This window comes from Orbicella faveolata, unplaced genomic scaffold (assembly GCF_042242905.1).
Source record: "Orbicella faveolata isolate gen_17 unplaced genomic scaffold, um_ofav_v1 contig_1, whole genome shotgun sequence".
NCBI lineage: Eukaryota > Metazoa > Cnidaria > Anthozoa > Scleractinia > Merulinidae > Orbicella > Orbicella faveolata.
The window spans coordinates 715,685-732,745 of NW_028301536.1; the positions used below are offsets into that span (position 1 = coordinate 715,685).

The window sequence follows — 17,061 nt, forward strand, 5'->3', positions numbered from 1 at the left end:
TCTAACATGCTCCATTTTCCTGCTTTGCTTTTTAATGACGTTTATCAGGTTTCTCCGTTAACCGAGTTCTGGAGAATTTAATATTACAGCTAAAATCCAGACCCAGAATTAGATCGGGCAAAATGACGAAGACCTGTAAGTACTCTTTGCACTAAAGGAACTGAAGAAGCAATTCCTTGATCGCTCATGATTCCTTAACTTGACTTTGACTTTTTCTTATTAGAATTTCAGATTTTAGTTAAAACGGTTTGAAAAAATCTTTTCTCTTTAGAATTTCAGATTTTAGTTTAAATGTTTTGAAAAGTCTCAAGGTACCTTTGAAATCGCGTGCATGCTTTTATTAATTACCACAGGAAGTAGTCACTAACCTCTCTTGCCTTGAGGTGGCAATTTGTTTCGTTTGCCCTCTGATTGGTTAAAAGAAGGGATATCGTCTTGAAAGCTGTCAGATGTCACACAGACGATTTTATAGAACGAAATGGTATAAGATGGCTTAAGGAAAACAACATTTCATTAGTCGCGTTCAAGAACTGCCCCGAACGTACTGATGTAGAGGTGAGGCAATTCTACATTTGATCATTTCATTTCAGCTTTTGAAGCTATATAAACACGAGCAACTGATAATCTTACAAATTTTTATCTAAATGTAGGTTTGCTTTATTTGTCTTTTCATTTATGTTGCTTCTTGCTGAACTGTAAATTCAGAATATTATCGCCGATCGAGGTGTTTTTAAGACAAATTTTAAATTCTCCTACGTTTTAAATTCACAAGACCTTATTCTTTCTGGCACAAATTATGAACCTAAGTGCGTGAAATCAAGCTTAGCACTTATGAACTAAGTTCTAAATGAACACATAAAATGTGAACAAAACACCTGATCGATTATGTGCATGGTACCTGTTGCAGTCTGTCGTTTGCTATAAAACGTTACGTTTTGCATAAGGAACACATGAACGTCTTGCTTCTTTCAGTTTTGATGTTGTGTTATTGCTGCTAAACGAAGTATATTCATAACATAGAACGAAATTGTACTCAAAAATAGTGATAAAACAAATTCAAGTGCCTTTTCTGCGAAATTAAATGTTGCTAATGAAAGAACGGCAACCACCCGCGCTAATGTATTCATATAACACGCACAAAAAATACTCATTATAGTTTCAGTCATGCATTCTTATCTCACGTCGCTACAGTTAACCTTTCCTTTAAAAATGAAGTTAGAAACATCGAAACTTAGGATCACTTTAATTTTTATATTTTTGAAATGAAGTTCTTCAGCAAACCTTTGTAATGGGCGCAATATTGCAACTGCTCAAAGCGTCAAAGAGCAGCTGAAATTGCGTTTCTAGATAGTTTCAATTTGGACGAACAAACTATGTTTTCGTTGGCAACCGAGAACTAATTGGTAGAATATTAATATGCAAATGGTAGCCGCATTTGTTGAAATTACAGCTTTTGATGTGACGTTGTCATATCTCAAAATTAAAAATTACATATCCTTTTGAGATTTTACTTTTATTAGATATAAAACTAAGAATCGAACTTGGTGTTTTTACGACGTTTTAGCTCGAAGTTTTGCACCGGAGTACGTTTGACTACTTTCCAAGCTTTTGTTATGCGTGACATTAAATGGCGGCCCTAGAAGGCTTTCGCGCAGGTCAAGAGATGAATTGTCACTTAAATTTTTGCTAACTGAACAGTTCTTGCAGTTCAATGTCTCGGAGCTCTAAAGAAGTAGATTTTTTGTTTCAATTGCCAAACTCAATGACAGATATTTAACGGCCTCCATATTGATCCCCCTCCGTGGGACTCCAACAAGATGTTTCCATGAAATCATTCTCAAAATAACCCACGAAAAAGAAGAACGCACAGAAGTAAATCTTGGCTAGGTTTTTTGTATATCAATAATCTATCATATCCCAGACTCTCGACTTTACTTATTGAATGGTTATGATCTTTATTTTGAGGCCTTGATAGTGAACACCAGCAACTGATTGACCCAATGAAGGAAGAGAGGTACATGAAAACACGAACCGTTTTTTTTTTTTATTGAATAGCATTGTTGTTTATTCCCCGTGTTCCAATTCCATAATTCCATAACTTCCTCTCACGCTCTGAATAATGACGTCATAGTTGTCAAAAAAAAAAAGGTCGATGACCTTGGAAATTAAAAACGATATCTGGTGAGCTGAACAAAGGAGGGGATATCTCTATTTGTATATCTCTAGGAAGAATCAAGCCGGGTAAATTAACTTCTTCTACGGGAGTTTCGTATTGAACGTTCTAAGCCTTCTTACCATTTTATTGCCTTACGATCCAAATTATTTTGCGCGCCACACGAAAATAGATGACACTTGTTCTGGCTCAGTAAGAGGTTGTGATGTGTTTCATTGTTTTAAGCTGTCTTGATAGCTGGTGTTTTGGCTAGTTAAGTGGGCGGGCCGTATAATTACCAAGGCATTCAAATTTATGTTTAGCTTTTTGGTAACAGACCCGGGCGGTATCCAGAAATTGATCTTTACTAGGTCAAGGTTACAGTTATGGATCATGAAACTCCTCTCTGTTTTCGAAACAAGATTCATGTCCTTCTTTGACTTCTTTCACGAATCTGGTAGTTTTTGTTCTCCAGAAAACGCCTAGTAAAAATAGCACGGAAAGTATAGTAAAAGTATGAAATGAATTATGTTTTTAAGTATCTAACACAAACAGTGACAGTGCATTGACTCAATATGTGTAAATCATTAATATTGTTCAAGCAGAATGCTTGCGGGTATGGAAAAGTTTTTCATAATTTTCCCAGAGTGTGGTAAATAGAATAATGTGAAACACGATTTTCTATGCAAGAGAGCTAGCCCGTAAAAAATTAGGGATTATACGCTTATGCAGAATCAACTCATCAAAAAGCACGTTACTTCCCAAACTTTGTGTGAACCGGCAAGTTAACGGTTTATTCTTTTATGGCTTATTACTTGTATTGCCTTTTAACTGTAATAGTTCAATTTTATTGTTCATATTCGCATGACTCTTGCGGCTAAAATATTCGTATTGGTTTACAACCAAGCAAACTTTGCCAGCTATATAATTGCTATAGAATTGAATTTTCTCCAATGTTCCTAACATTTTTTGCGAATTTCGATTTTAACATTTTGGCCATTTTAATATTGTTTTTAAAATTAGAGTAAGACAAGATTTCCATTTGACGTTTTCTTTTACACATTTCTCGAGTATCAGCTTAAAGGAAGGCTTTTGTGGGATATTCCTTGTAGCTTCCCACGCTTCATTTCGCATTGATGTGATCGAACTAGAAGATATGATTTCCTGCCCGGAGAAAGAACCAGAATGCAAAACCTTATCTAAGCTGCAAATATAGCAACAGAGTTTTTTCTTTATAGAGATTTTAATCAAGTTGAGTATCATCCTTGATGAACTGTGGAAACGTTTTAAAATACTACAATAATTGTAAGTAGCTAAGTGAAACCAAAGTGTTTCCTTTATAGAAATTTTAGTCAAGTTGAATATCTTCCTAGATGGAATGGAGGAAACGCTTTTAAAATACTACAATAATTGTAAGTAACTAAGTACTCTTGCGGCCCCCATACTTCGAAAGGCAATTAATATTTCTCTCAGTATTATGTCCCTGTGGTACAACATTGTTAATTCTATCACGAAGCGATAATAATAACATAAAGATGACTTCGTTTCGATGTATACTGTAAAAATCGAGTGTAAATTTCGCTTAGCTTTTTGACAAGGGAGAGAAACATTGCTTCAAATTATCGAGAGGTTCGAGAAATCGAAGGCTCGTAATCAAAATCGGTTTTGACCGCGAACAATTTTTGACACTTTTCAGGCCATGTACGTTGAGTACTGTATATTATCGAGTGAATACATTTGAAAATACATGGCCGGGGGATGCAGAAAGAGCTCCACCCCGTCCTCCACTAAGGCTCACGAACTAAAACAGCCCAGAAAATTTAAGGTCAAGATAATAAGCCCAGTAACTGAAATTATTTACCCAGATTGTCACGACAAAGTCTTTGTAAGAGACATGTCTTTATTGAATATACCTAAATGATAGACAAAACTAAATATGAATAATGTTGAAACTCAGTCTGAAACACATTAAATTTTAATGCTGTTTTTTTTTTAGTCCTGTCCTGTATACATTCGTTTAAAAAAGAAACAAAACACACACAAAAAAGTTCATTCTACACGATTCTGGCCCTCAAGTTGAACAGTTATTGGGGTTTCTTCGAAAAAAGTAAACCTCCAACAAAAAATTGCTAAGGTCATCACCATATGTCTGGATTCCATGTCACACTTTCTTTCCTGAAGTGGATTTCTGTGTTTTCACAATTATTGAGCTGTGGCACTTGTGTGTAGCAACCCTAACAGCCGAAAATTAATACCAAATTCAGTGTATGATTTGACATCCAAACCTAACTCTTGCTAGATTTGTTAAGTACATACAGTTATGACCAAAGCTTGTTTATAAGCTGTGTATGTATTGTACTTAAATAACCAAACTAATTCTGAGGTAAATTGTAAATCAACATGATCGCCGTGGCGCTAGGAATAATTAACTTAGATGTAAATGCTTCTTTCCGATTCACAAAAATGAATGAATTTCTGTTTCTGCTAAATCTAAAAAAGACATATTTAATAACGAATCTTAAAATCAGTAACCCTGTTTGTGCGTTACTTGGAAATAATTGGAAATACCATTTAAGATGGTGGCGGATATGAAAACACCTGATAACTTTCGTATAAGAGGCTTTAATCATGACACACAAACAAGAAGGTTTTTTCAATAAAAGCGAAAAAAGGAAAACTGTCAGAAATTCAGTTTGAAAATAGTAACTCTATCTCAGCAATTTCAGTTATCAGTTAAATTTCTGAAAGAAAAAAGATAAGAAAAAAATATATCTTCTGGATTCTTTCAGGCTTTGTCTGTAAAAGTGTCTCCGTTAGTGGTCATAGATTAATTCAATTTCATTTATGACAGAGCTTTTGCCAAGCTTCTATCAGAAAAAAAAGACCTCCTGATCTTAGAGTGTTTGAAGAAAGAAAAATTGTTTTAAGAAACATATTGAGCCAAGAACAGCCGGTAATAAAATAAATCTGGTTCTGATTGCGGTAACCAATAACATTTGCCAGAAATCTCATAAGATTCATCAATTTACGTAAGACACGCCGGATTCCGCGGCGTTTTTAATATTTTCTCGGAGTGCGGTAAAATTTTATCTCGAGTGAACTATTACCTTCGCGGGAAAGAGTTCACAACCTCATTGGAAAAGTCACCATCAGGCGCACTGGTGATTCTAGTTAATTCATTTCTAATCGGGGTGAATTTCTTGTGGCGCACGGACAAAGGTAACGCAATTTTTAAGTTTTCAATTTCTTTCTTAACTTTCGTCTTAAGCCCGCCAAACATATTTCAAATTTAATGTCTACAAAGATTTCAATATCTGCTTAAATGTAGGTTTATTCTTGTGATAATCATCTAAACAAAGTTATTTATTCCCTCTTAATTTAAGATTTACTCGATGCGGGTAGAATCTATTCTGGATTTTTCTAACAGACCCACCGCGAATCCTACAACATTCTAAAAAAAATTCCGAAATTGCTACATATAAGAATTTCATCAGCAGGTTGTAACTAAATATAAACACACTAGTTGTAAACAATTGATAAGGTTTACACAAACCAATGCATTTAGTGATATATCTTATAATATTCTCAGAGTGACGTCAGCTTCCATATCCAGTGAAATCCAAAACACCACGGACATCAAACTGGGAAATTAGTTTTACCGGATTTCTCTTGAGTTCATCACGGAAGCACAGAATTCAAATTTCCAAGCTGTAAGTTCTTTTTCAAACCTTAATTTATCTTTTTGACAGGATCAAAATATTCTTTTTCCAATTTTCAATTTTCATTGGTTAAATATTAGTGTTACATTTTCAATCGTAATAACAGACTCTAAGAGTGGATATTAGGGGTTATTTTATGGCCGAGCTTCAATATAGACGCGAAAATTTTGACCAAGGAAGGCATGAAATAGGCAGAACCAATGTTCAATTTCCATTAGTTAAGTATTTGTATCAAAATTTTCAATGCTGATAACAGATCCTCGGAGTGTATACTGTGGTTATTTTATTGCCGAACTTCAGTATAGACACGAACGGTTTGACCAAGAAAGGCATAAAATAAGCAGACCCAAGAAATATTTAGAAATAGAAATCTAAAGCATGTAACAATTTGCGGTCTTTTTATATAACTCCGCCGGAGTCTTATTTTTGTTGATCTTGGTAAAACACTGGTCCCTTGTTTATTTCCATAAGGTCATTTCTGGCCAAAAAAATGCCCCAAACATCGTGAAATTAAGTTACCTAGGTTCTTTAAAAATCTTTTGTTACAAAATGTGTTAACGATATTAGCTGCTTTTGGTAATGAAGAGAGGACAAAGAAATAGTATATAAAACGAATGGAAATATTATAGAACTTGTTTTAGTCCGTCAGCGAGACTTAAACGTAGTTGATCTCCATTTTGTTTTGGTATTGTTGTCTTCATCGTTTGTACCTTCAGCCCGGCGGCACCTGTAAGCATGTATTACCTATCATGTTGACATGGGGGAATGAATGATCATATACAAAACAACATAAAAATGATCGAGCATTGAACAAAGAAGAAGTTTCTAGATTTCAAAGGTTAGGCTTGCGTACTCTGTTAGATAGGGTAAAGCCAACGCATTTCACTCCACTAGAATTACAAAATACTCAAATAAAGAGCAACTGATTTGAAAAATATTCAAATATGCCTAAATACTGTGTAAAAAGTATATAGCGCTATTTTCAGTTTAATATTTGTGCATTTCTGGTAATTAAAACTTTTCCCAAGGCGATTTTACTTTCGAAGTATCATTTCATCTTCCCTCAAGGACAAATATCTAATTCTGTTGTTAAATTTAGATTCGCTTCGTCAGTGATTGGCCTCTACTGACTGCAAGTGAATTCTCGTTGTATTTGCGATTAAATCTCTCGCCGATAAGTCCAGAATGCCAAGCAACAAGAAAATATTAACAGTAAGAAAGACAGTTGAGTTGAGAGGGTGATAAAGGAAAGAAAGAAAGAGTAGGTATAGTGAATTTCTTAAGCTCACACAATATACATGAGATAATTTTAACATCTTTCGCCCGTTGTTTTCCCTTTTCCGGCGACGACTGTCTTCCCAATTTGTCGACGCCAATTTAGTTTAATTTCGCGATAAAATAATTGCAAAAACTGCCAGGTGGTATAAACTAGTCACATGTCTTGCCTGACGATCTGGTTTATTTCTAAGGCAGAGTCCACACTACGCCGGAGAAATTTAAAAACGCAGCTTTATTTCCACGGTTAGGCTAACCATTCATACTAATCCGTCACGAAAATGGAGCCGGAGGAATTTGAAAACTCTGGCTTTTCGTCTTCGCGTGGATGGAAAACATTTTGAAAACGGAGCTTTTCGAAAACGATGATTCACGATAATCATGTGATTTCTCTGACCGAGTTTTCCTCAAACACAAATCCAAAATGCCCAGTAATTGCCCCTTTTTTAAATTTCTCCAGACTCCGGCGTAGTGAGGACGGGAAACAGTTGTCGCCTTTTTAGAGTGAAACCTCCGTCTTGAAATTCTTCCGGCACAGTACAAACCAAGCCAAGGTTAATGTATATCAGACTATTTTAATATGCAACTCCTACATTATGAAAGCAATTAGTGATCTGCTTGGCTTCCCTGGCAGTGGTTAAGCTCCGTCAGCCAATGAATTCCCAGTTTGATGATTAAATTACATCAGCTAAACGTAAGACCGAACACGATACGAGAACAGTTTTGACTGGTTTAACTTTAGACGTCAGGCGGAGATATTCGAAAGGGTAAGGGATTACTGGTCTTCTTTATATGTAATTCTCAAACGAATGATTTAAAAAATTCACTCTTCACTCTATTTAACGTTTATTCCATCAATTCAGCGAGTGGATTATATGCCAGAATCCGATAGGTCGCACTTGAATATCACTTAGTGCACTGTTTCGAAAACTGCATTTCGATCTCTGAGCTATAAAATTAGAAAAAAAAAAAACATACTGCATATGAAAAATGTTTGTTTTATCGTAGAAATCACTCCAATGTGCGATAGTTCGATTGGAAAATTTGCCAGTCTTTGTCAAAATGTACAATTTCAATCGACGTGGCACGACCGGAAGTTAGTTGATATAAATTCGGGTTGGTATACAAGTTAGTAGAAAAACTGAAATTGTTTATAACTGCGATGATCAATCATGTCTTCAAATAACATCGTATCTTGCTTAGGCCGGAGTGTTCTTCAAACGTAGTGTTATCATTTATTGACATTGAAGCAACATTTTATGAGGGAAGTAAGCTAAAGGCGTGCTCTAAGAATGTAAAATTCTCAATTTAGCAAATTGTGTTAAGAAAAGAAAAGTCTTACTACATTAAGAGAAACATTGGTACAACTGTGTGGAATGGAACGTCTTGGAAATAGTGGCAGTGGTTAAAAATACACAGTAGCCAATCTTACAAACTGCGATAGCGTAATTTAAAGAAAGTTCTCCAAAATTCTGTCCTATTTATAACTTCTTGTTACAGAATTAAAACGCCGTTCTGAATTTTAATGACTTAGCAATGCGAACGTAATTTAACAATTTTAAATGATTTAGCTGATGCGTGATTAGAAAGATGATTTTTTTTTCTATATTTCCAATGCTTGATTATTTCTCAATCACGATACACTTTCAAGAAAATTCAGGATCGGAGCATTGCGGTAGTTTGTGTTATGCTAATTATTGCATATTTGATAACTTGTATTTTAAGAAAAGTTTCCTCCCATCGCCTTCTATATCTCTTCAATGTACCTGCTGTTTAGCTTAGTTTAATTTTATTTTTCCTCTTCAATTTCCTTGCAACAGCTGATTCTGAAGCTCAGTATTCCCCTTCAAGGCTTTCCCGTTTCAAAACACTGTGTTTTACGCAAACTGATTGTTTATCTGCGCCTAGAGCTGGTAAATTAAGAACAGTGAATGAACAATTACTCTTAATGTCATTGCAACCATCCAGGATATTTCTTCTAAATACCTAATTTCATGACAAACTCACAATCGTTTTTATTTTGTACCAAAATTAAGGTGCCTCCTGTTATTTCAAACTATAACTTTACCAGCGGCAAGAATTCTCCTGTCTCCCGAAGATCACCAACGTGGAGAAGTATTGTGCAGTTCAGTGTCCTTGGTCTGCCTCGGTTATCTTCCCCTGGGTTTTCAAGTCTACGAAACTGCTGCTGAATAAGGTAGAAATGACTTTCTTGGCTTTGTTTATTTACAAAACACTTGTTAAACGCGAAACAATATTTTAAAGCTGAGGACTTTTTAATTTCTTTGAAGTGGTAGTAATATCATAGTGCTAGTGACCTACATGAACAAACAGACGCACAATTTAGTAAGAATTTTTTTCTGCAGCACATGTCCCTGAATGCCAGCCACGCTAAGAGAATTCAAACCACTGATCACTATCGTTTCTCAGTGTTAGACAACTGAATAGATTTAACATTACGGTGGACAAAAAACTTTTTCGTCTTCGTTTTGTTTTGTATTTTTAATTTTGGGAGGCGCGGTGGTCTTGGTCCCTGGCCGGGGACATTGTGTTGTGTACTTGGGCAAGACAATTTACTCTCACAGTGACTCTCTCCACCCAGGTGTATAAATGGGTACCGGCGAACTTAATGCTGGGGGTAACCCTGCGATGGACTAGCATCCCATCCAGGGGGGAGTAGATATACTCCTAGTCGCTTCATGCTACGGAAACCGGGATAAGCTCAGGCCTGATTGGCCACTTGGCTCGTATACAGACTTTACCTACCTACCTACCTGTGTATTTTTAAGTCACTATTTACATAACATGCTTTTAAGGCGATGCTTCTAATCACCAGTCGGTCTTTGTGGCTAAGACTGCAGCAGAGACCACTAGAAATTTCTAGCGCTCGGTTTAGAAAAGTAAAAAGCCAGTCTTTACGTGAAAGTTTGATCTTATGATGGCCCTCCGTTTAGAAGAAATGATATTTCATTTTAGCCGCTTCTCATAATATTTTACATTTTCGATCAGGTATGACGAACGAGTACTGCTCGAAAACTGTCGTTTCAAATCTCAAACACTAGGATTTCATCCTTAAAACTACGCATCAACAAAAGTAAACTTACTGCTCTAAGAAGGTTTTATTTGAAATGCCACTCAGACTTTGAAGGGGAGAGAAGGTTTGATCCACCTCCCTCCTCCCCTTGTGCACCCGAGGGCTAGTGCGTTCACATCAGCTTCTTTCTTTTGGAAAATGCACGGTGCCAGTCAGAACCAATTCTAAAGTCTAACAGATGTTTCAGGGCTAATTTATAATTTAGTGCTTATGTACTTCGTACCATTGTGCCATTCCTTTTATAAAAAATTGACTTCCCCTAGATAAATACATGTGAGTTAGAAGGTAGAAAGTTTATTCGAATTCAATAAGGAATATTGAGAATTTATACGAAACTGAACTGGTTCTGATGTGAGTAAATTTGCCATTATCAGGCGGTAAATTAGCGAAGAACATATATAAAATAACCTATTCTTTTGGCACTTTTTTATCTATTTTATTCAAGGCGCTTACGCAGTTACTTATCTGGTGAATAAGTCCCTCATTTTAGCTGGTCAGAGAAAAGTTTGCTTCCAATCTCATAAGGCGGCTGGCAACAGTTTCTAGCACTTTCCAGCTATTAAACTTCAAAGTTGGTAGATATAAAGACTGCCACTAATATTGATGCCACAATAATAGTATCAATCAATGCCTAACACAACGGAGTCGTTTTCATAATAAGTTACCATAGCAACAGTATAATCCATCAACATACTGATAACACTCTTAATATTCGCTTAAAATGTTGTTCTATTTTAAAACTACTCAAAAACATGCACTGTAAACCTTTATTGTTATATTATCAAATTGTGATCAGCATGATAAGATAGCTCGCATGACAAAGTTTAAAAAGTTCTCTTTGGTACTTCAGAGCCCTCTTAACTCTTCAATAACTGAAATTTTTCAAAATTGGTTTTGTATTTTACGCTCATCATTATTTTATCAACAGAAAATGGGGGTCCGCCACTGAATTCGCTAATTTTAGTTTTTGTTGCCGCTTTTCAAACTACCTGATTTACTTTCTAATCTCGGTCTAGGTTATAGTAACGTGTAGTGTGTTCCAAAAGTTTTAAGACAGAAAATACGCGATGTTTGACTAATTATGTAGATGGCTTTTCCTATATTTCAGTCGGATTGGCTCTGATGTTTTTGTTACTTAGCTGATGATAACCGTTTAAAGATTTATCACTGTCACATGTAATATTGACCAGAAGTACTTTGATTCACCAAGACACAGAAAACGACAAACAACGTGTTCTGTTTGCAGATGTCAAGAAGACAACCACGGCATTTTCAGAATACCCTCTTAAAATATTCCTGGTATACAGGGTACGTTGTATTTAAAGAATATCAATATTGTTAATAATCCTCTAAATTGCTTTTAGGTGTACATGTGTTTCGAGTAACGCAGAGTTATTTGTATAGATTATGAATATATAAAATAAGAAACATTGAATTAGTTTTGCAACCAAGATGCTTCATACATGTTTCTTATATTACGTTCATTTGTAGTTTTCCTCTGTATAAGATTTCTCAGATCTTACGTTGTATTATTTTTCTTTGTTTGATTTGGGTAAACGAAGACCGGTAGACGTTCTTTTGATGCAGGCCGCTCAAAAATCACGACTGAAATTTTCCTTTTGTTTACCTACCTAGACACACATACATTAGATTCGGACCTTTGAAAGTTAATTCGCAAAAAGAAAAAAAAAAAACTTTTCAAAAACGGTAAGCATTTCGACATGATCCAGCGACTGATAACGTTAGCCATTTATACACGATGATTTGTGTGTGACTGGCGTAGGCAAATGAACATCAGCTACTTTTTTTTTGCACTTAGAGTAAATTTTTTTCGGAAAGAAAAGACATAGGAAGGGAGCACAAAAATTTCCCTTCATAGAGATCGTTTTGAACGTGTATTTTAAATCCCCCAAAATTATTTTAAGTAAATAAAACATTGTTAAATATGGCGCGTCTGAACTCAAAATATTCATTTGTTGTGGCTATTACCGGCGGTTTGGGGTAATTAGTACGCTGTTCTGACAGAAAAAACCCACGTTTTTTTGTGAGCTTATATAATGAAGGCAAACTCCATTAACAGATTTTAATCTTCGAGGTAAATAGAAGAGAAAATAGTAGCGAGTTACTGCTATTTGCATTTTCAATTTGCATGAAATGCTATCATGGGTTCGAAGAGAAACGTAAACTGAAATCCTCACTGGTTAGACAACATGGTCGTTGTGTTTGGTGCCTTAGATGGTTCTAAACTGAAACGACACCTACAGATTACATCTTTATTCCGGGAATTATTCACTAGGGGTGGAATAAGTGAAAAAATAACATAGTCTATTGCATTTTTAGTGTCACAAGAGACAGAATGGAATTCAAATATTAGTTTTACAATAAAAACATTTTCACCACTCCTAAACGAAAATGGACGCGAACTGTCGGAAACAAGACTGTGTAATTCACAATTAGTGCATTTCTTGTGGACGGATACGCTTCTGTGATGTCGTCCTTTTGAAAGGTTACTTGAAAAGGACAAATGTAATTCAGGTCTTTTCTTAAAATAAGTAAACATTTTCAAACCTCCGTAAAAGAAAAAGACGCCTATTGTCGGAAGCAAGATCAGTTATTATATTTACTCTTTGATCAACGGATACCCCTCTATTGTTTATCCCCTGAAACCTGTCGTTCAAAAAGCAATTATATTACAGGACTTTTCACTGTTTCCTTTAGTATCGTAAAGCCAACTCACTCCACGCATCGTTGGCATTAACAACCGCACCCTTTTGGTATTTTGGTTGAGTCTCTACATTAATTCGCCATCTCAGCTCGATTGTCCAAACACGCTCTTGTCAGAGGCTGGTTGACATATGCATTGTGGCACCTTTCTTCACTGGAATTGACCACGCTTTATTGAGCTTTCTCCTCCAATGTTTCTCACCTGATTGCAGAAGCTGTTCAGCCACTGCCACGAGGTAAGCAAAACAAGGCCCCACTGTTTTTGTTTGCGGGTATGGGCGATCTCACTCGATTTTTGTTGCTGTTAGGTTCTTGTTTAAGTTTCTTTCGATTCCTCTCGCGGTGTAAGCCATGCTCGCCAGATTTCAAGTTCTCGCCAAGAGGTTTTTGATTCCCTTTGTGGCTTGGTATCTTCCTCTATTTCTTTTCCCATATTTGTACACATTTTGCTTCACTTTTACTCCACTACCTTAGCTTGCGAGTGATACTTGCCAGTGGGCGATTTCTGGTTGCCAGAATGTGCAGCTTTTTTTAAAGATATCCGTATGGGTGTGTCAATGTTGGTTCTTCGTATTTTCCTCAAATTTTCTTTTAGCCCCGTGGCGTTGATATCGTAATAACATTAGAGTTATTTTCACTGACGTCACCCCCTTCCTTACCACTCCCAGAAACCTCCCCTTCCCTTCCCCCTCCCCCCTCCAAAAAAAAAAAAGAAAGCCCGGTCTGAATAGGGTAAGTACATAGCAACTTTGTAACCGAATCCAAGACAAATATTTCGTCAGTCTTTTTAACTTATTGTTTGGGTCTAAAGAGGAGACGAAAGAAGTACAGCATATTTTTACAAGCGCTACAAAACTCACTCGATGAGGCTTTAATCACTCTTACATTTCTTGCTCCCTCTATCGAGAAATGGCATCGCGGCAGCCTGACCGTAAAAATTCTGTTAGCTTGATAGCCAATCGACTAACATTTTTCTTATGACTTGATCATGTTTCCCAGGTTATCATTTGCAATATCATCACGGTTTTTTCTTGTTTTTTTCACCAGTAAAATCCGAACTATTTCTTGGAAAGGGTCAAAATTCATTTGAGATCCAGCTTTCCTGTTCTCAACGCGAAAAAATGGAAGACGTGCGTTTCAGAATATATATTCCATTTTTCTCCGAGCATTTACTATGGTGATTAATGGGAGAATTACTAATATATCTGACATTTTCTTTGTTTGTATTGCTTCAATGCCTACCTTTGGGCTAGTAATACTATAGTTGTGGAGGTAACGTTTTGATGGCCTCTGTTTAGAAAGAATTCAATAGGGTTTCCAACTAATGAATCGGCTGATCAGACAAAGCTATATATATGCAGCTCTGTGTATTTTGTTGTCTCAAACATCTTGATTGGATAATACGATTGTGCGAGCTAAAAATAACCTTATCTTGCTATTTGTCGAGTCGATTGTTTGAGTCAGGTGGCCATAATCATGTAAACAAACCGCAAATAATAGAACAGGATTGATAAGTTGCAGTAACCACTCGCTACCGTGCAGTATTCTGTCTTGCAACCTTCTCTTCCCTTCACTATTAAGTTTTCGTTTCACCACGGATTACCATAAGTGGAGAATTTTTTTTTACATTTCTCATCAAACCAGTAAGTTGAAATGTATCTTTTTATCTTGTATGTATTTTCTTAGTTTACCGAATGGAGTAATGGGTAACGGATAACGTACAGCGTGTGAAATTCCATGAACAGTCTTACCTTTAAATCTCACGAAACACTGATTTTATTTTTGGTAGTTAACGGGTTTTAGAATCAAAATGGGATATTAGAAACTTCTCGACTAGAGAGCGACCAAAGCGTTGAGGTAAAATGATTCTGAAAACCTGTTTGACGTGTTTTTTTCTCACTGAGAAACCGAGACAAGCTTAATCAAATTTATATTCAAACGTCAGATAAGGCCAGATTATTACAATTTCAAAATTTTGGGAAGCCACTTGAAAATTTGTTATGAGGAAATTTGGCAAGAAAATGAATTAAGCACAAAAAAAAAAAAAAAAAAGAAAAGAAAATCCATAGAAAGCGAATATTGAAGATTTTCTTCCGGGGATATTTTATCAAGAAACAGAAATATAACTTTAATCATACCTATGCCCTTCAGTTAAACATACATGGAAGTGGTTGTTGAGGATACTTTGCAAGGATCGTTCACAATCCAGCCTAAGTATTTCGTGATCCTCCGTTTAAGGGCAGCTGGAATGTCATCGATTAGCTTTAAGAAAATGCATTAGCTAAAGTTTTGGAATGGCGGGGGGGGGGGGGGGGGAGGGGGGATTCTCAGCATGGGAGGACATCCTTGAAGGAATGAGAACTTTTCTTTTGTATGCCAAATGACCAAAAATACTTATCGATAATTCTTACTTTTCTTCTGTTTGGGGTGACGAAACCTCGTTAAACGACATCTTGCATCTTGAAAAAAAAAAAAAGATTGCAAATTCACTTGAAAAGTAGAAGTTCAATGAGGAAATTTATTCATGGAAAATGCCAGAACAAATAATTTCTCAGCCTTTCCGGTATCATGGTGGGAAACTTAGAACATTTTTTGGAAATGAGCCCAATCCATTATTTTTAAAAGTGATTTGCTCCGAGGTTTGTCTGGCTCAATGGTTTGTTTGTAAAATATTGGGAGTAAAATGAGTTCCCTACAAGAGGCCCATTTTCGTTAGCTTTAACGGCGCTTGTAGTCTATAGCAAAATTATTTCTACGAGTTTCCACCAAGGACAACGTTACCATGTTCTTCGTAAGTCTTCTCAGATAAAGAATATTTTCACCACGTTGGAAACTTTGCTGCCGGTGCTAGAAGATTCGCTTTTGTTTTATATAGGTTTTTACTTACTAAGTAATTTCTAATTCTTTAAACAAGTTTCAATGGAATTCTTATTTCCACACGCAAAGAACTTTTACGTATTAACTATAATGGGTAAATTACTTGAAGTTTAGGAGGTATGTAGTGTTTAGGCCAGTTTGTTGTGATTGAAGTGTATAGCACTTAAGTTCCATTGGTTCAAATAATTTTCAAGAAAAAAACCAGCTGGGTTATGGTTTCTGGCGGTCTTCAACAATGTGTGAGATGACTTAGTTTTTACTTGTTGTTTTACTGATTCTCAGTAATAGAAATTTGTCACGAAATTCGTTTTGCTTTGAATTGCGATGAAAGTACGTGTCTTTTTTCTTTGGATTGGATGTTCATGTCTCCCACTTAGTATTTAGTCCGCCAATCACAGACATCATAGCGCCGGCACTTCTTTGCTTGAACTGCAGGGTGATTTTTCCCTTCCACACCGTTCCCAGAACCCTCCCCTCACCCCGCCCCCTCCTCCTCCTGAAAAAATGCCCGGCCTGAATAGGGTAGGTACACAGTAACTTTGTAACCAAGTCCAATTTTTGGTCAGTCCAGAGAGGAGAAGAAGGAAGTACAGCAAATTTTTACAAGCGCTACAAAACTCACTCGATGAGGCTTTAATCACTCTTACATTTCGTGCTTTCTCTATCGAGAGCTGAGATCGCGGCAGCCTGACCGTAAAAATACTGTTAGCTTGATAACCAATCGACGAACATCTTTCTTATGACTTGATCGTGTTTTCCAGGTCATCATTTTGCAATATCTTCTCCGATTTTTTTTTTTTCACCTGTAAAACCCGAATTATTTCTTGGAAAGGGTGCAAAATTCATTTGAGGTCCAGCTTTCCTCTTCTAAACGCGAAAATCTAAAATTGTAAAGCAAATGTTTAGCGATTTTGCTGTGTAAAGTATTCAGTATTTTTGTTCCATGTCTATAAAGATTACGATCAATGCAACACCCTGTTTGCACTTCATCAATTTATGCCAATCCATCAAATTATGTTATGGTTATTGTCTTAGCAGTGTGAAGTTGGAAGACGTACGTTTCAGAATACATTTATTTTATTGTTCTCCGAGCACTTATTATGCATGGTGTTTTATGGCACAATTCCTAATATATCTGACATTTGTCTGTATTATTTCAATGCCTAAATGCCTAAATTGGTAGTAATACTATAGTTGTGGGGATAACGTTTTTGATGACC

At 36.1% G+C, this 17,061-nt stretch overlaps 1 protein-coding gene across 5 annotated transcripts in view; it reads left to right on the forward strand.

Annotated features, from left to right (window-relative positions):
• The first annotated feature begins 387 nt into the window (after nt 1–387).
• The window catches only part of LOC110051081 (octopamine receptor beta-2R-like), a 31,888-nt gene continuing 15,214 nt past the window's right edge, over nt 388–17,061 (forward strand). The window contains exons 1-3 of one of the 5 annotated variants that reach the window (XM_089283434.1): nt 6,942–7,913; nt 9,183–9,343; nt 11,487–13,200. The gene's annotated coding sequence lies outside the window, so the exon portion shown is untranslated. Of the gene's footprint in view, nt 556–5,271; nt 5,863–6,941; nt 7,914–9,182; nt 9,344–11,333; nt 13,201–17,061 lie in introns of those variants that run through there. The other 4 variants (XM_089283446.1, XM_089283421.1, XM_089283450.1 and 1 more) reach the window with 4 other exon arrangements.